Source organism: Bubalus bubalis, chromosome 3, assembly GCF_019923935.1.
Source record: "Bubalus bubalis isolate 160015118507 breed Murrah chromosome 3, NDDB_SH_1, whole genome shotgun sequence".
NCBI lineage: Eukaryota > Metazoa > Chordata > Mammalia > Artiodactyla > Bovidae > Bubalus > Bubalus bubalis.
This window is the reverse complement of record NC_059159.1, coordinates 77,158,403-77,178,154: the sequence shown is the minus strand read 5'-3', so window position 1 is coordinate 77,178,154 and position 19,752 is coordinate 77,158,403. Positions and strand designations below refer to the sequence as shown.

At 40.1% G+C, this 19,752-nt stretch overlaps 1 long non-coding RNA gene across 3 annotated transcripts in view; it reads left to right on the top strand.

Annotated features, from left to right (window-relative positions):
• Positions 1-19,752, top strand: part of LOC123332759 — a 91,840-nt gene that overhangs the window by 37,294 nt on the left and 34,794 nt on the right. For 2 of the 3 annotated variants that reach the window (XR_006549774.2, XR_006549772.2), the window contains exons 2-3: positions 6,635-6,714; positions 7,410-7,483. This is a non-coding gene — a long non-coding RNA (uncharacterized LOC123332759). Of the gene's footprint in view, positions 1-6,634; positions 6,715-7,409; positions 7,484-8,218; positions 8,264-19,752 lie in introns of those variants that run through there. The other variant, XR_006549773.2, reaches the window with a different exon arrangement.

Genomic DNA, 19,752 nt, shown 5'->3' with positions numbered 1-19,752 from the left:
GACTGCAAAGAGATCCAGCTAGTCTATCCTAAAGGAAATCAGTCCTGAATACTCATTGGAAGGACTGATGTTGAAGCTAAAACTCCAATACTTTGGCCACCTGATGCCGGGAACCAACTCATTTGAAAAGACCCTGATGCTGGGAAAGATTGAAGGTGGGATGAGAAGGGGACAACAGAGGATGAGATGGTTGGATGGCATCACTGACATGATGGACTTGAGTTTGAGTAGGCTCTGGGAGTTGGTGATGGACAGGGAAGCCTGGCGTGCTGCAGACCATGGGGTCACAAAGAGTCAGACACAACTGAATGACTGAACTGTACTGAACTTGGCTTCCTGGTTTCAGGATGACCTAAAATTAGCAAGTATCCCCTAATTCTATAAGCTGAAAGATGACAAAGTTGCCCTGGTAGAAAACACTCTGATCTGAATGCCAATTATTGGTTGCCTTTTTTCTTCAACTTTTATTCCCTACCATTGAAGAAAGTAAATTATATGCTTTCCTATAGCTAACTATTTAGTAAGTATACAGACCTAAACAAATGGGCTGATCTCTCTGAAACTCAGATTCAGTTTAGCTGATCACTCTGTTTGTAAGCGTGGGCCATTTCTATACCACCGAGGAAAGCTGTGAAATTCAATCGGATAACCTAAGTAATGCAGTTAGCGTAGTGCCTGTCATATAGTGGTGTCAAATAACCGAGGAATAATGGTGAGCCTACTGCAGTCACAATCCTCTGAACACAATGAAAAGATTTGTAAGTAAGTCAACATGTAGGATTATATTGTTGAATCAGACACACCAATCAAAGCTCTTACCTAGGTAGAAGAGAAAAGTGCCATTTTTCTTTTGTTTTCCTTTTTTTTTTTTAATGACCCTGCAGCATGAGGGATCCTAGTTCCCTTACCAAAGATCAAACCTATGCCCCCCTGCACTGGAAGCATGGAATCTTAACCACTGTTCGCCAGGGAGGTCCTGAGAGCCCCATTTTTCAATAAGCTCAGAAAAATCAGGTTTTCCTCCAGTGTTGAAGAACACTGTTTTTATTTCAAAAGCACCAAGTGAAGTGGTTGACTTACATTTAAGGGCCACAAAGTATAAACAAATATGCACCAAACATTAAAATCACGTTCATAAGAGCTGGCTGCCCACAATAAGACTGACATAAGGATCCTGAGGCCCAGTGGAAAGAAAAGTGGATCTATATATCTTATCCGATATTTATTCCAGGCCATGGCTCAGGCAAGGAAATGACAGGCAGACTTCCTATTCTTTCACACTCTTGTCCCCACTCTCCAGCTTTCTCCCTCTCTTTTCTTTTTCTTTTTTGTTTGAAAGAGGAAGAACTATGTAGAATCAAATGTATGGCACCCATGTTAAATACAGGTTTTATTGTAAGGAAGGAAATCTTTGCTGAAAGAAACAGAAATCTGAAATGAAAATAAACTTAAATGAAACATCCTGAGCATAGATGGAGCTAAAATTAGGAAAAAAAAGTAGCTGAAATCACCAAGTCTTGGAATTGTCTTTCCATATTTTTCTCTGCTATCTTCAGTGTATTTTCTCTAGTATATTCAGTATATGGCATGAGTATATCCATACTCTTGAAATGGCATCCTAAATATCATATTTTCCTGCACCAAAGTTCAGAGACAAGAATGGAAAAAGCATTTTTTTTTTTTCAGTGTCTTTCTAAGCCTGAAGGACCCTCACTTGGAAGCCCTTTAGAAGATCACTTGGTTTTCTACGCTTCAGTCATTGGGAAAGGAACTGAAAAATTGTTTATCAAATCAGTATTTATTCAAATCACACTGGAAAGAGATAGATCCAGGAAATTTTAGGATTATACAGCATTTTGTTGTTTAGTTGCTAAGTCGTATCCAACTCTTGCAGACCCCATGAACTGTACCACACCAGTGTCTCTGTCTGTGGGATTTCCTGGACAACTATACTGGAGCAGGTTGCCATTTCCTTCTCAGGGGTTCTTCCTGATCCAGAAATAAAACCCGCTTCTCCCGCATTGGCAGGCAGATTCTTTACTACTGAACCACCAGTCTATAGCATAAAGCTGAATTAGACAGCATGCTGCTGCTGCTGCTAAGTCGCTTCAGTCATGTCCAACTCTGTGCGACCCCATAGACGGCAGCCCACCAGCCTCCCCCGTCCCTGGGATTCTCCAGGCAAGAACACTGGAGTAGGTTGCCATTTCCTTCTCCAATGCATGAAAGTGAAAAGTGAAAGTGAAGTCGCTCAGTCGTGTTCGACTCTGAGTGACCCCATGGACCGCAACCTACCAGGCTCCTCCATCCATGGTATTCAAGGTAGAAAGGGCTGCATTAATAAAAAGGCATGGAAATGGGAAACAACTTCTAGTGCATGTTAGCTAGAAAGATAAATTTGATTATGTGAATAATGAATATGAGTAGTAAAAATTTGTTACCCAGCAGTAAAAATTCATGGTAAGTCATAGATATCAGGCTATGGATTTATTCTGTGGTGCACTTTTCTATGTGTGTGTGTTAGCTGCTCAGTCATGTCCGACTTTTTGCGATTACATGGACTGTAGCTGCCAGGTTTCTCTGTGCATGGAATTCTCCAGGCAAGTATAATGGAGTGGGTTGCCATTCCCTTCTCTAGGGGATCTTCCTGACCCAAGACTGAACCTGGGTCTCCCGCGTTGCAGGCAGACACTGTACTGCTGAGCCACCAGGCAAACCTGTCAGTCAGTCAGTTCAGTCGCTCCGTCGTCTCTGACTCTTTGTGACCCCATGGACTGCAGCATGTCAGGCATCCCTGTCACCATCTCCCGGACTTCACTCAAACTCATGTCCACTGAGTTGGTGATGCCATCCAGTCATCTCATCCTCTGTCATTCCCTCTCCCCCTGTGTCAGGGCCTTTTCAAATGAGTCAGCTCTTCACATCAGGTGGCCAAAGTATTGGGGTTTCAGCTTCAGCATCAGTCCTTCCAATGAATATTCAGGACTGATTTCCTTTAGAATGGACTGGTTGGATCTCCTTGCAGTCCAAGGGACACTCAAGAGTCTTCTCCAACACCATAGTTCAAAAGCATCAATTCTTTGGCACTCAGCTTTCTTTGGACAACTCTCACATCCATACACGACTACTGGAAAAACCATAGCCTTGACTAGACGGACATTTGTTTGGCAAAGTTATGTCTCTGCTTTTTCATATGCTGTCTAGGTTGGTCATAACTTTTCTCCCAAGGAGTAAGCGTCTTTTAATTTCATGGCTGCAATCACCATCTGCAGTGATTTTGGAGCCCCCCAAAATAAAGTCTGTCATTGTTTCCAATGTTTCCCCATGTATTGCCATGAAATGATGGGACCAGATGCCATGATCTTTGTCTTCTGAATGTTGAGCTTTAAGCCAGCTCTTTCACTCTCTTCTTTCATCAAGAGGCTCTTTAGTTCTTTTTCACTTTCTGCCATAAGGGTGGTGTCATCTGCATATTTGAGGTGATTGATATTTCTCCTGGCAGTCTTGATTCCAGCTTGTGCTTCATCCAGCCCAGCGTTACTCATGATGTATTCTGCATATAAGTTAAATAAGCACAGTGACAATATACAGCCTTGACGTACTCCTTTTCCTGGTCTTAAGGAAATGTAAGTGTAAAAGTAACATTACAATAAAAAGGTGGAGACATTTTATATCCAGTTAGGATCAGAGACAGCAGTTACAAGAAATAAAGTATGCTTTAAATGAGATAGATGATAAATTTCAGCTCTTATGTTTACCTGTTTTAAAAACACATATGTGTCCTGTAACTGGCTTATTTCCCTTAGTGTAATGTCCTCCAGGTCCATCCATGTTGTCACTAGTTACGAACCTTTTTATGGCTGAATAATATTCCATTGTATATACATAAGCACCACATTTTCTTTATCCATTGATTGGATATTTCCACAGTAGCTGCACCAGTGGTATCAATTACATGAGGAATCTAAAATAGTCAAATTCATAAAAACAGAGTAGAATGGTGATTTCCAGGAGTGGGAGGAAGGAGGAAATGGGAAAATAATAGAAAGTGTAAAGTTTCAGTTATATAAGATGAATAAGTTCTGGAAATCTACTGTACATCGGGGCTTCCCAGGTGGCTCCGTGGTAAAGAATCCGCTTGCCAGTGAAGGAGGTGCAGGAGATGCAGGTTTGATCCCTGGGTCAGGAAGATCCCCTGGAGGAAAAACTGGCAACCCACTCCAGTATTCTTGCCTGAAAAATCCCATGGACAGAGGAGCCTGGTAGGCTACAGTCCAAGGGGCAGCAAAGAGTCGGACATGATTTAGTAACTGAGCCACATTCTGTACATCATACTGCCTATAGTTAATAGTACTCTACTGTATACTTAAAAGTTTGCTAAGATGGTAGGTCTAATGTTGTGTTCTTATAAAAAATTAGTAATGAATAAGGTGGGAGAATACTTTTGGAAGTGATATGTTTATGATATAGGTTATGGTGATGATTTCACAGGTTTATACTTAATCTTCTAGTTCATTGAGTTGTGTATATTAAATCTGTAATGCGTTCTGTATGTCAATCATACTTTAATGACATTAGTTATTAATGTTAATTTATAAAACAAACCAATTATTTAGAATCTTTGCATGTATGTGTGTGTGTCTGTGTGTGTTTATTTTTACACCTAGTTCAGTTCAGTTCAGTTGCTCAGTCGTGTCTGATTCTTTTCAACCCCATCAATCCCAGCACGCCAGGCCTCCCTGTCCATCACCAACTCCCGGAGTTCACCCAAACTATTGAGCATTGAGTCAGTGATGCCATCCAGCCATCTTATCCTTTGTCGTCCCCTTCTCCTCCTGCCCCTAATCCCTCCCAGCATCAGGGTCTTTTCCAATGAGTCAATTCTTCGCATGAGGTGGCCAAAGTGTTGGAGTTTCAGCCTCAGCATTAGTCCTTCCAGTGAACACCCAGGACTGGTGTCCTTTAGGATGGACTGGTTGGATCTACTTGCAGTCCAAGGGACTCACAAGAGTCTTCTGCAGCACCATAGTTCAAAAGCATCAATTCTTCGGTGCTCAACTTTCTTCACAGTCCAACTCTCACATCCATACATGACCACAGGAAAAACCATAGCCTTGACTAGATGGACCTTTGTTGGCAAAGTAATGTCTCTGCCTTTTAATATGTTATCTAGGTTGGTCATAACTTTACTTCCAAGGAGTAAGTGTCTTTTAATTTCATGGCTGCAATCACCAGTGATTTTTGGAGCCCCCCAAAATAAAGTTTGTCACTGTTTCCACATCTATTTCCCATGAAGTGATGGGACCGGATGCCATGATCTTAGTTTTCTGAATGTTGAGCTTTGAGCCAACTTTCTCACTCTCCTCTTCCACTTTCACCAAGAGGCTTTTAGTTCCTCTTCACTTTCTGCCACAAGGGTGGTGTCATCTGCATATCTGAGGTTATTGATATTTCTCCCGGCAATCTTGATTCCAGCTTGTGTTTCTTCCAGCCCAGCGTTTCTCATGATGTACTCTGCATAGAAGATAAATAAGCAGGGTGACAATATACAGCCTTGACGTACTCCTTTTCCTATTTGGAACCAGTCTGTTCTTCCATGTCCAGTTCTAACTGTTGCTTCCTGACCTGCATATAGGTTTCTCAAGAGGCAGGTCAGGTGGTCTGGTATTCCCATCTCTTTCAGAATTGTCCACAGTTTATTGTGATCCACACAGTCAAAGGCTTTGGCATAGTCAATAAAGCGAAATAGATGTTTTCCTGGAACTTTCTTGCTTTTTCCATGATCCAGCGGATGTTGGCAATTTGATCTCTGGTTCCTCTGCCTTTTCTAAAACCAGCTTGAGCAACTGGAAGTTCACGGTTCACATATTGCTGAAGCCTGGCTTGGAGAATTTTGAGCATTACTTTATAAGCATGTGAGATGAGTGCAATTGTGCGGTAGTTTGAACATTCTTTGGCATTGTCTTTCTTAGGGATTGGAATGAAAACTGACCTTTACCTGTCCTGTGGCCATTGCTGAGTTTTCCAAATTTGCTGGCATATTGAGTGCAGCACTTTCACAGCATCATCTTTCAGGATTTGAAATAGCTCCACTGGAATTCCATCCCCTCCACTAGCTTTGTTCGTAGTGATGCTTTCTAAGGCCCACTTGCCTTCACATTCCTAGTTCAGTTCAGTTGCTCAGTCATGTCTGACTCTTTGCAACCCCATAAATTGCAGCACGCCAGACCTCCCTGTCCATCACCAACTCCTGGAGTTCACTCAGACTCACGTCCATCGAGTCAGTGATGCCATCCATAGTCATCCATCTCATCCTAAGTCAAAAGCAATTAGCTAATCCTGTTGAGTTTTTCTACATAAACAATTTTATAATCTGTTGTATGTCACATTTCTATCCCTACTGATTTCATTCAGCAATTTACAAGAATTTAGTCTCTTTCTTTCTTTCCAGCCATACATTCCAGCATTTATCTAGCTCCACACACACTGTTTTTATTTGTGGCTACTCAAATTGTCTTTTTACATTTTACAAGCCCCCCGCCTTTTTTTTTTTTACTGTCCTTCTTATCTACCTTTGTCTTTCAAATTTTAGCCAAAACTATTTATTTCTATGAATCTCTTCTACTCTCTCCAGCCTATGACAAAACCAGATGTCTTGACCTTTCGCTGTTTATGGTATTGGCTGTGCTCCTGTATTGAAGTTCTTCTCATAAGGTATGTAACATTTTATTTCATTGTCTCTTATACTCTTTAATGGAACTTTATGTTTATATTGTTTGACATATAGTAGAATTTCAATAGGCGTTTATTGAATAAAAAAAATTGATTGTTCCTAACACTGAGTTGGGATTATATAATATGGTCCCAACACAAAATAATTTAAAATCATCTTGACATTTGTAGCATCAACAGAATTGGATTTGAGTCTTATTTGAGAGCAACAGTGAACCCAGCTTTGAAATTCTGATAATTGATTTTTATGAAAGATATGAATAAATCCAAAATCATGACCAAAGTATTTAAAGGGCTGACAGCTAGATTCTTATGAGGAAAGATATAATAATTTTTTATAGATCACTTTAGAGATGAGATGAATGTTAACCCACTGTGATTATTTGAAGAGTTTTATAAAGGAGATGATTAGTTTTCTTTTCCTTCTTGAGATGAGACAGAATAATAAAAAGCTTAAATTACAGGAAGAGTTTGCAGCGGCATTCAGAATGCAAATTTACCATATTTATGTTTGGTAAAAAAGTTCATTTGTGCCTAACTTCAAAATAAGATGAAAAACCTGGAATTAAGGTAGTTGTCTAGAGAGCTTCAAGGCCCTTCCTGACTAAAAATCAGCATAGTACAGAAGATGAGAGTTAAAGGATATGCTAATACATGCTGTTTTTTTCCCCTTTTAGTCAATTGTAAGCAGATTATTTTGTACAAAAGACTGGAAGCAATAAACAGTGGGAGTAGTATGACCTTATTGAAGGTACTATTCTAAGTTTAATACTTATCTCACTGATGTTAAACCCTAAGGTTGTTAACACAGATGGGTATTTAAAAACCAATACTTTTAGAAATCAGAATATAAACCCAATATAAACCCAATTGTAACACAATTCTTTTAAATTTAATTTCTTTATTGAGTAAGTGTTACATGCACTGAAAAATAATTGGATGTAGAAACAACAGCAATGAAATTATGTTTTCTTCCCACTAATATTTAGTTATCTTTTTCAACCATATACCTATTGGGTCAAGTACAGCCTCTTTAGGGGGACATACAAAGGTCTTTATATTCCTGTGTCTGCCCACTCTCCCAACTTATACTATTGTAATCTGCAGATTTGTTTTCTTTCATAGTATATATACCCACAAACAGACATACAAATATTTTCTGCACCTTGCCTTTTGACTTGGTAAAATATCTGATATAATTATATATTATTACATATTGGTATGACTCATTTTCTTAAAAAAAAAAATACCTAAGAATAAACACACAGACCAATGGAAGCAAATAAAGTGCCCAGAACTAAACCCTTGCATATATGGTCACCTGATACAGATTCTATTTACACATTTTCTTAAAACTCAATATTCAAAAAACTAATATCATGGCATCCAGTTCTATCACTTCATGGCAAATAGATGGGGAAAATGTTAAAACAGGTTCTGATTTGGCTTTATTTGTCTCCAAACTCAATGCAAACATAAAATTAAGAGACATTTGCTCCTTGGAAGAATTGCTGTGACAAACCTAGACAGCATATTAAAAAGCAGAGACATCACTTTGCTGACAAAGGCCTGCCTAGTTATGGTTTTTCCAGTAGTCACGTATGGATGTGAGAATTGGACCATAAAGAAGGCTGAGCACAGAAGAATTGATGCTTTTGAACTGTGGTATTGGAGAAGACTCTTGAGAGTCCCTTGGACTGCAAGGAGATCAAACCAGTCAATCCTAAAGGAAATCAGTCCTGAATATTCATTGGAAGGATGAAGCTCCAATACTTTGGCCACCTGATGCAAAGAGCTGACTCATTGGAAAAGACCCTGATGTTGGGAAAAACTGAGGGCAAGAGGAAAAGGGGGTGACAGAGGATGAGATGGTTGGATGGCATCATTGACTCAATAGACATGAGTCTAAGAAAACTCAGATAGTTAAAGAATCTGCCTGCCAGTGCAGGAAACATAAGAGAAGTGAGTTTGATCTCTGGGTTGAGAAGATCCCCTGGAGGAGGGCATAGCAACCCACTCTAGTATTCTTGCCTGGAGAATCCCATGGACACAGAGGAGTCTAGTGGGCTACAGTCCATAGGGTCACCAAGAGTCAGACACAACTGAGCGACTGAACTGAACTGAGGAGAACAGGGAACTCTTGTACACTGTTGGTGATAATTAATATAAATTGGTATACTATTGTGGAAAACAAATGAAAGTGCCTCATAAAATTAAGAATAGCACTACCATATAACCCATCAATCTCACATTGGGGGACATATCCAAAGGAAATTAAAACAGGATCTCAAAAAAGATATCTGCACTTCTATGTTCCTTTTAAGATACAGAAACAAACTGTCAATAGATGAATGGATAGAGATGTGATATATCTGTATAGAATGGAACATTAGTCAATCATAAGAAAGGAAATCCTGCCATTTGCAGCAGTATGGATCACTCAAGGGTGTTTTCTTAAATGAAGTGAGTCTAACAGAGGAAGATTAACACTATATGATATTATTTATGTGTGGAATCTGAAAAAAGCCAAAGTCATAGAAATAAAGAGTAAAATGGTGGCCAGTAGGGGACTGGAGGGTGGGAAAATTAGAGCACTGTTGGTTAAAGGATAATAACTTGCACTAAGAAGATGAATAACTTCTGGAGATCTAATGTACAGAATCATGATTATAGTCAATGTTACTGTGTGACATACTTCAAAGTTGCTAACAGACTAGATTTTAAATGTTTTCACAATGAAAAAAGTAATTATATGATATGGTGGAGGTGTTAGCTAATGCTATAGTGGTATTGTATTGTAATATATAAATGTGTTAAATCAAAACGTTGTACACCTTAAACTCATAAAGCATATGTGCGTGCTCAGTTGTGTCAGACTCTTTGCAACCTCATATACTGTAGCCTGCCAGGTTCCTCTGTCTATTGGATTGCCCAGGCAAGACTACTGGAGTGGGTTTCCATTTCCTTCTTCAGGGGATCCTTGTGCCCCAGGGATTGAACCCATGTCTCTTGCATTGGAAGGCAGATTCTTTACAATGTTACATCAATTGCATCTTCATACATGTAATAAAATTAAAATAAAAGACTCTATGTTATTCCATTTTACACTTGTTAAATAATATAGACAACCAGTCATTTCTTAGCTAAGATTTTCCCAGACAATAATATAAATGAAAGGAGACTTTCTATTTATATTGGTATAATCTGGTGAACAAATGGACATATGAATAAAGGTCATTTGCTTAAGATATGTTACCAATTCTGAATACGTTTTGTCCAGGAAGGGACACAAGGAGACCATACAGAAGCTCTCAATCAGTGATTGTGTTAGGGCACGTACTAGATTATCCTTGAATAATGGATATCTCTAAGCAGAGGTTAGCCTAAATTCTCTCCTATGCTATGAAATATTCAGAACCTTCCCAGTGTGGATCTTTGAGAGAGTCGTAACAAGTAAAGATGTAATAGGATGCTGGGAGGATGCACACTCGGCACCTGTTGGATAGATGGAAGTAGTAGTGGGAGGAGGGAGAAAGTGACAAGAGTTTAGTGTCCTGTCCGTCCCCTGCCCCCTGTTAGGATCAGAGAGGGCCAGAAGAAAAGAACTTTCATAAATGGCATCACCTTCCAGGGCTGTCCTTGAGGGTCCATGATTGTGGCCCATTGTCCCTGTTTAGAGTATTAAGGGAGGTTCCCCAACAATGTTAGGTACACCATTCTTTCTCTTGGCTCCAAGATCTCTGTTCTTTTAACTTTGCTCATTCTGTATTTTGCTTTACTTGTTCTGCAAACTCGACTATTACTGTGTTTGATTAAATTTAACCATTGACTGCAGTTCTAAGAGTAGCAGTCAGTAGTGGCATTGCTAATGGCATAAAGTGGGAGGAGGCAGCTGAGGAGAGGAAGAATGAGAGGTGTTTTCCTATGACCTGGTTTCTTAAGATATGTCACTAGAGATGTGTCTGTTGGACCAGGGCTTCCCTCTTCTCCTTCCTGGATCTCTTCTCTAAAACCAATCTTTTATACTCAGTCATATGGCCTCATCAATTATTAGCCTACCTCTTCTGCTGTGGGAGGGATATATTTAGCAGGAAAGGCAGTGGAGGTGAAGAGACCCATTGTTTATAAATACCTACCATCTTTGACCTCAGTAGCAGAGAAATGTGAATAAATAATTTCTCAAAACCTAGAATTCCAGAGAAAACACGTGGGTAGCATACAGGAGTGTCATGAAGAGAGACGGTTGATATCCACTCTCATGCCTGTATCATGAGGGGTAGTAGCCAATTTTGTGCACAGACAGTCAGGGCACTGGACAGTCAGCTCAGTCTGCTGATGGAAAGAGGGTATTTATCCTTGATGTCAGTGTCCCAGGCATAGCACACGTAGTGCTCATGCAGAACTTGCCAAAGAACAAAGAATGGATTTTAAGTGTAATAAAGGCTCATTTTTCAAGCCAGAAACATTTATGAATGGGCAGTGGTTCCTCCCAGAATGTTTAGAATTTACTCTTTAGGGAAAGAAGTGAAAAGTAATATATACAGAAGGGAGAGAGACTCATAATAGGTACATCACAAGTCTGAGAATGAGCCCAGAGGACCTCCCTGATGGCCTAGTGGTGAGGACTCTGGGCATTCACTGTCATGGCCCAGGTTCAATCCCTAGTCAGGGAAGATCCCCACGAGCTGCAAGTTGCACCAGAAAAAAAAAAAAAAAAAGTACCAGAGAATGAGCCCAGTGACTATGAAGGAAAATGAGGCAGGGTTTTAGCCTTTTAGGCCAACGACTTATACTTTGGAGATTTAGTAAAGCCAAAAACATCTAGAGAGAGAAAAAACATGTACCAGAGAGAGAAACTGGTAACTCTTTTAGCTTAACTGATGATCTAAGAAGTAATTAAGAGAATAATATATTGGATGATGATGTATGTAAAATCCTAGTCTTTGGGGGTGGAGGATGGAGTCAAAGAATCTATATGTCTCTGGCCAAGCAGTTTGGACAGGGCCTTGGGTTTTCTGGGGATGAGAAGAAATAGTGTTACCAAAATGAGCAAGACCTGGGCCGGGAGCTCCAAGTCAGTTTAAGAGACACACAAGTGTTACATTTCCCAGGGCAGACTCAAATCTGTAGGAATACAGATGTCAGATCCAGAATGAAAGGAAGCAGAGCAGCAGAAATCAGGAAGCACAGTGTGAGATGGATGGAGACGAATAGCTCAGAATAGAGGTCCTTCCTGAGGTCCATAAGGACGAGGTAGGTTTCCATACAAATTTCACAGATTTGGACTCTAGAATGATCAGACTTTCTCAAATCTCTAAAGTATATGAATTGAGGAATTTGAATAATATGGAGACTTTAAGTTTCAATATACATAATATTGATATATGGCTTATAAAACTTCCTTGGTGGCTCAGACAGTAAAGAATCTGCCTGCAGTACAGGAGACCTGGGTTTGATTCTTAGGTCAGGAAGATGGCCTGGAGAAGGGAATGGCTACCCATTCCAGTATTCTTGCTTGGAGAATTCCATGGACAGAGGAACTTGGGGGTCTACAGTCCATGGGGTCACAAAGAGTTGGACATGACTGCGTGACTAACACACACATACAGTGTGTTCTGCATAATGGGATATTTTACAGGTCTATTATTTGGCTATGTTTCACATAGCTTTTTATGTGAAGTTACAGGGAGCTAAGAATACTGAGTTTGAATGGATGCTTAAAGTTGAATTTTAAGGTCTGATGGAAGGAAAACAAGTTTGAGAGCTTTTATGAATTTGACAAAAATCAGAGATTTGAGAAATGTTTAATACAGACTGGAGAGACAATTTTAAGAGGACTCTAAACATAGGAAGGATTACTTTTGAAAACTCCTAGTTCAGGGGCTGTCTGAGGCTGGCAATGCCATTGAAGATAGTTTAGAGTCCAAGGGAACATGGGTAAGAACTCTGTGGGATATAAAGAATACAACCCATGAAAAGTTTTTATGGTCCAGTCTGAGTCAAGGGTTAGCACATCTGGATGAACTGTGATAGGAAGAAGAATTTTGAAATCCCTGAAGAGGTACCTGTGAAGGAAAATAAAGCTACTAAAAAAGAGATCAGAGCATAAACATGGGATATGCAACAGTGACCGTTTTAAGGGAATCCATTTTCAAATTCTCCACTTTCATCACACAAGTTTTATAAAACTCCCTTAGAATTTGCTTGCATTTACACTAGCCCTTTTAGTACTTTTAAACTATAAAAAGCACAACCCCCACACACCTCACTTGTCTCAAATCTTGTAATACTGCCTTGCCTGTGGTGTCAAATTCTCTTGGTGACAAGGGGCTAACATGAGCAGCAGCACTGATTTAGGGAAAGTTTCCCTTAATGACTTTTAAGCCACTCTAAACCATAGAGCTTATGGATTGTGCCTGTTATTATACTTTTTCTTTAAAGGTGAAGCTTGTATCTTACTGGAATATACTGCATTCTTTTTCTTTTTTTTGTCTTTTTTTTTTAAATTTTATTTATTTTTAAACTTTACATTACTGTATTAGTTTTGCCAAATATCAAAATGAATCCGCCACAGGTATACATGTGTTCCCCATCCTGAACCCTCCTCCTCCTCCCTCCCCATTCCATCCCTCTGGGTCGTCCCAGTGCACCAGCCCCAAGCATCCAGTATCGTGCATAGAACCTGGACTGGCAACTCGTTTCATACATGATATTTTACATGTTTCAATGCCATTCTCCCAAATCTTCCCACCCTCTCCCTCTCTCACAGAGTCCATAGGACTGTTCTATACATCAGTGTCTATTTTGCTGTCTCGTACACAGGTTATTGTTACCATCTTTCTAAATTCCATATATATGCGTTAGTATACTGTATTGGTGTTTTCTTTCTGGCTTACTTCACTGTATATAGGCTCCAGTTTCATCCACCTCATTAGAACGGATTCAAATGTATTCTTTTTAATGGCTGAATAATACTCCATTGTGTATATGTACCACAGCTTTCTTATCCATTCATCTGCTGACGGACATCTAGGTTGCTTCCATGTCCTGGCTATTATAAACAGTGCTGCAATGAACATTGGGGTACACGTGTCTCTTTCCCTTCTGGTTTCCTCAGTGTGTATGCCAGCAGTGGGATTGCTGGATCATAAGGCAGTTCTCTTTCCAGTTTTTTAAGGAATCTCCACACTGTTCTCCATAGTGGCTGTACCAGTTTGCATTCCCACCAACAGTGGAAGAGGGTTCCCTTTTCTCCACACCCTCTCCAGCGTTTATTACTTGTAGACTTTTGGATCGCAGCCATTCTGAGTGGTGTGAAATGGTACCTCATAGTGGTTTTGATTTGCATTTCTTGATAATGAGTGATGTTGAGCATCTTTTCATGTGTTTGTTCGCCATCTGTATGTCTTCTTTGGAGAAATGTCTATTTAGTTCTTTGGCATTTTTGATGTGGGTCATTTATTTTTCTGGAGTTGAGCTGTAGGAGTTGCTTGTATACTCTGGAGATTAGTTGTTTGTCAGTTGCTTCATTTGCTATTATCTTCTCCCATTCTGAAGGCTGTCTTTTCACCTTGCTAATAGTTTCCTTTGATGTGCAGAAGCTTTAAGGTTAATTAGGTCCCATTTGTTTATTTTTGCTTTTATTTCCAATATTCTGGGAGGTGGGTCATAGAGGATCCTGCTGTGATGTATGTCAGAGAGTGTTTTGCCTATGTTCTCCTCTAGGAGCTTTATAGTTTCTGGTCTTACGTTGAGATCTTTAATCCATTTTGAGTTTTTTTTGTGTATGGTGTTAGAAAGTGTTCTAGTTTCATTCTTTTACAAGTGGTTGACCAGATTTCCCAGCACCACTTGTTAAAGAGATCGTCTTTAATCCATTGTATATTCTTGCCCCTTTGTCAAAGATAAGGTGTCCATATGTGTGTGGACTTATCTCTGGGCTTTCTATTTTGTTCCATTGATCTATATTTCTGTCTTTGTGCCAGTACCATACTGTCTTGATGACTGTGGCTTTGTAGTAGAGCCTGAAGTCAGGTAGGTTGATTCCTCCAGTTCCATTCTTCTTTCTCAAGATCGCTTTGGCTATTCAAGGTTTTTTGTTTTTCCATACAAATTGTGAAATATTTGTTCTAGCTCTGTGAAGAATGCTGTTGGTAGCTTGATAGGGATTGCATTGAATCTATAGATTGCTTTGGGTAGTATACTCATTTTCACTATATTTATCCTTCCAATCCATGAACATGGTATATTTCTCCATCTGTTAGTGTCCTCTTTGATTTCTTTCACCAGTGTCTGGTAATAATCATGTCTCATTATATGGTATAAAGTATTTAATATATTCTAATTTGTATTTCAAGAGCAAACTTATTTAAACATGATAAAAAACATTTATCAACTTAAAGATCTGAGGAGAATGAAGTTGTCAGTCTCTCTGCAGGGAATCATACTTGTCCTTAGGTAACCTTATGGTTTTCTCTGTCCTCTGCATCAGTAATTTCTTCAAATGTTTTCTTTTAAATAAGGTCTTCACTCAACCTTGGGCTTCCCTGGTGGCTCAAACGGTAAAGCATCTGTCTGCAATGCAGGAGACCCGGGTTTGATCCTTGAGTTGGGAAGATCCCTAGAAAAGGAAATGGCAGCCAACTCCAGTATTCTTGCCTGGAAAATCCCATGGATGGCGGAGCCTGGTAGGCTACTGACAATGGGGTCGCAAAGAGTTGGACATGACTGAGCAACTTCACTTCACTTTACTCAACCTCAGTATTTAAAATTATAACATTCCTGCATCCATATACTCCCAGCCCCCTTCTGTTTTAATGTTTCATATCACTTACCACCATCTAATGGAATGCATATTTTACTTGAGATAAGATAATAAAGTCTCCTCTTACTCCTTAAAATATCAGTTCCATTAGGATGGGGCTGTCCTTCTGATTTGTTAAAGGCTGTATTCTCCACAACTAAAGAATGCTTGGCACAGCATAGGTACTTAACATTTGTGAAATAAATAAAAAATTACACTGTAGTGGGGAGAGAGCTTTGAAAGATTATAGAAAGCCATTAGAGAGTAGAACACACGATGATAGCAAATGGACAGGGGAAGGAAGTGGAGGAAGTTCACGAACTTTCTTCTTCAGGATACCCAGGGAATGTAGCTGAAGTTGGTAACCAGCTGTAGTCATTCAGAGAAATTAGAACTGCCTAGGCCTGAATAGTGAGAAACTAGTAATCCAGCACAGATGAACATGCCTGGTTTAGTTCAGTCACTCAGTCATGTCTGACTCTTTGCAACCCCATGGACTGCAGCACTCCAGGCTTCCCTGTCCATCACCAATGCCAAACATGCCTAACAGAAAGGCAAAACTCTGAAATGAAGAGAAATATTGAAGATAATATGCGGGAGAGCTTTGGTGAGAATTACTGAGCAGATAAAGAATCTGCCTGCAACGCAGGAGACAACAGGAGATGTGGGTTCAATCCCTGAGTCAGGAATATTCCCTGGAGTAGGAAATGGTAACCCACTCCAGTATTCTTGCCTGACAAATTTCATGGACAGAGGAGCCTGGCAGGCTACAGTCCAAACTGTCACAAAGAGTCAGACATGATAGAGTGTGTGCTTAGAGTGACTGAGCACACATTGAGGTTTTTATTTTAGCCAGTAGATCAGCAGCTTGAATTAATACTTAAAAGTAAAATATATCCACGTTCCAGCATGTATCATGCACTATCTGGTATATAAAAAGGAAATACCTATCTTTGGTTGACAAGTTTGCGATTAATGGCTCAGAACATATATTAACAAGCTTATTGATAACCAGGCTGCTATAGCAAAAGCCACAGCACTGTGGCAAGTATTCCAGGATTGACTGACAGGGGAAGTTGCAGCACATACTGGGTGATGAGGACAGGCCATTAGTACTGAAGTAAGAGCTTTTTAAAATTGGGAACATTTAGCACTGTGTGAAGGCCCAGTTGGAATAATCTGCACAGTCTATTTTCTAGGGGAAAAAAAAAACCTATTTGTGTACAACATCCCACTGTGAAATTTTCACATGACCAAGCTGGTTAAGAGTGACTTCTTTGTGATGGAGCCAGTGATGTGACTGGAGAGACTGCTAAGGTCACTCTTTCTGGGAGATTCTCAATGTTTGATTGATTGTTTGATGGAGCCATTCTTTCAACCAACAGACATTAATTGGTAGCCTGCTCTGTGCCTATCAGTAGTATGTCATGCTTAAGAACCCTGATTTTAAAGTCAGATAAGGCTGGCTCCAAATCACAACTCTTAGGTTTAACAAGTCTGACCTGTTTGTTTTTGAAAAAGAGTTAACACCTGCATCTCAGATTCATCATCTAAGAAAGGGAGCGAATTATAGCTTTCAGGTATCATGTTAGGATGCGTAGGGGACAGATTTATGTCAGTTGAGAAAGGTTTCTGGCACACAGGGAGCTTAGAAAATATAATGATACTTTTTGTTGCAACTTCATAAAGACAATAGAAATTCTTGGGTGAGCACCGAGGATTACCCCATGAGTGATGCATAGGTAGGGCTCAAATATTTCCAAGAACTTAATTGCCTCCAGTAAGAATTAAGCCTAAATCTTCAAGCTGAATGTGAAATATTAAGAACTCTGCAAGGTACAGAGAACACATATTCAGTACAAGAGAATAAGTCATGTAGAAGTTACGTCAACATGTAGAAGAAAAGGGGCATGTTTTAGAAGTCTGTGCAATAAAAGGAATCTTCACTGGATAAGCTTTGTAGCCACATTGAGCTGAAGCATTTCCCTTTACAATCACCTGCAAGGAGGAGAGAGGAAGAGATCATTCATTCAAAGTCACTTATTAGCTCATTCCCAGTGACACTTCGAACGATAAAGCAAAAAATGTATTTCTTTTGTGCCAGATAGCCATTCCCATTCTTCTGCTGGTGCTGCTGCTAGGTCACTTCAGTCGTGTCTGACTCTATGCGACCCCATAGACGGCAGCCCGCCAGGCTCCGCCGTCCTATTCTAGGGCTGTGTATTCTCTATGGTCCTCTACCTGTCTATGTTTCTTACTCTTGGTCTTCCTTTTTTTTTTTCTCTCCTTTACTACTGATTCAGTGGCCTGTTTTACAGTCAGATGAATTTTTGAAACATTAAATGAATCAAGGAGAAATATCTGGGAAAAAATGTATAACTTCTAGATGGAATTCAAGGCATTAGAGATTAGATTGTCCCTCACACCAAAAACAAAAAAAAACAAACAAAACATAGTCACAGAGTCCTACAATCTTGCCACGGAATGTCTCTAAGAAAATTAATTGAGGGAAATGGCTTTAACTGGCATTTAGATTTCTAATATAGTTATAAGTAATTCCCTTTAGAGAAATTTTAGAGGAGACCTTACCCATTTCAGCTTGATTTGAATATGGTTGTCTTCCAATCTTCTGTTATGAAGACTTACAGAACTGAGAGAATAGCTTAACTAGGGGCTAATTTTGCTGCACATGTTTAAAGCAACTTCTATGAAAACAACAAAGAAGTAGGCTGAGGTCAATCATAATAAAATCTATTCTTCAACCAGGAATATGTAACAAGTCAGTGGCCTCTAGGGTGGCTTCTCTGGTGGCTCAGATGGTAAAGAATCTGCCTGCCATAGGGGAGACCCGGGTTCAGTCCCTGGGTTGGGAAGATCCCCTGGAGAAAGGGAATGGCTACCTATTCCAGTATTTCTGCCTGGAGAATTCCATGAACAGTGGAGCCTGGCAGCCTACAGTCCATGGGGTCACAAAGACTAGGATATGACTGAGAGACAAACACACTAGGGTGACTTTGAACAGACAAATCGAAAGTCAAGGTCATAAACCTTATGTTTGTGAATATTCTAGTGTGTGCTCAGTCGTGTCCAACTCTTTGAAACCCTATGGACTGTAGCCCACCAGGCTCCTCTGTCCATGAGATTTCCCAAGCAGGAATACTGGAGCAGGTTGCCATTTTCTACTCTAGGGGATCTTACCATTCCAGGGATCGAACCTGAGTCATAACATCTGTCATAAAAGATACTTGATGTCAGAAATTACTTTTGCAAAATTTTTAAATGTTGCAAATAACAATATTAACTCTAAGGCTATGAAGCTATTCTCTTTCCATCTCATTCTCAGATCATATCAGATCAGATCAGTTGCTCAGTCCTGTCCGACTCTTTGCAACCCCAGGAATCACAGCACGCCAGGCCTCCCTGTACATCACCAACTCCCGGAGTTCTCTGAGACTCACGTCCATCGAGTCAGTGATGCCATCCAGGCATCTCATCCTCTTTCATTCCCACTCCTCTTGCCCCCAATCCTCCCAGTATCAGAGTCTTTTGCAATGAGTCAACTCTTCGCATGAGGTGGCCAAAGTATTGGAGTTTCAGCTTTAGCATCATTCCTTCCAAAGAAATCCCAGGGCTCATCTCCTTCAGAATGGAATGGTTGGATCTCCTTGCAGTCCAAGGGACTCTCAAGAGTCTTCTCCAACACCACAGTTCAAAAGCATCCATTCTTCGGCGCTCAGCCTTCCTCACAGTCCAACTCTCACATCCATACATGACCACTGGAAAAACCATAGCCTTGACTAGACGGACCTTTGTTGGCAAAGTAATGTCTCTGCTTTTGAATATGCTATCTAGGTTGGTCATAACTTTCCTTCCAAGGAGTAAGTGTCTTTTAATTTCACGGCTGCAGTCACCATCTGCAGTGATTTTGGAGCCCAGAAAAATAAAGTCTGACACTGTTTCCACTGTTTCCCCATCTATTTCCCATGAAATGATGGGACCGGACGCCATGATCTTCATTTTCTGAATGTTGAGCTTTAAGCCAACTTTTCACTCTCCACTTTCACTTTCATCAAGAGGCTTTTGAGTTCCTCTTCACTTTCTGCCATAAGGGTGGTGTCATCTGCATATCTGAGGTTCTTGATATTTCTCCCAGCAATCTTGATTCCAGCTTGTGCTTTTTCCAGCCCAGCGTTTCTCATGATGTACTCTGCATATAA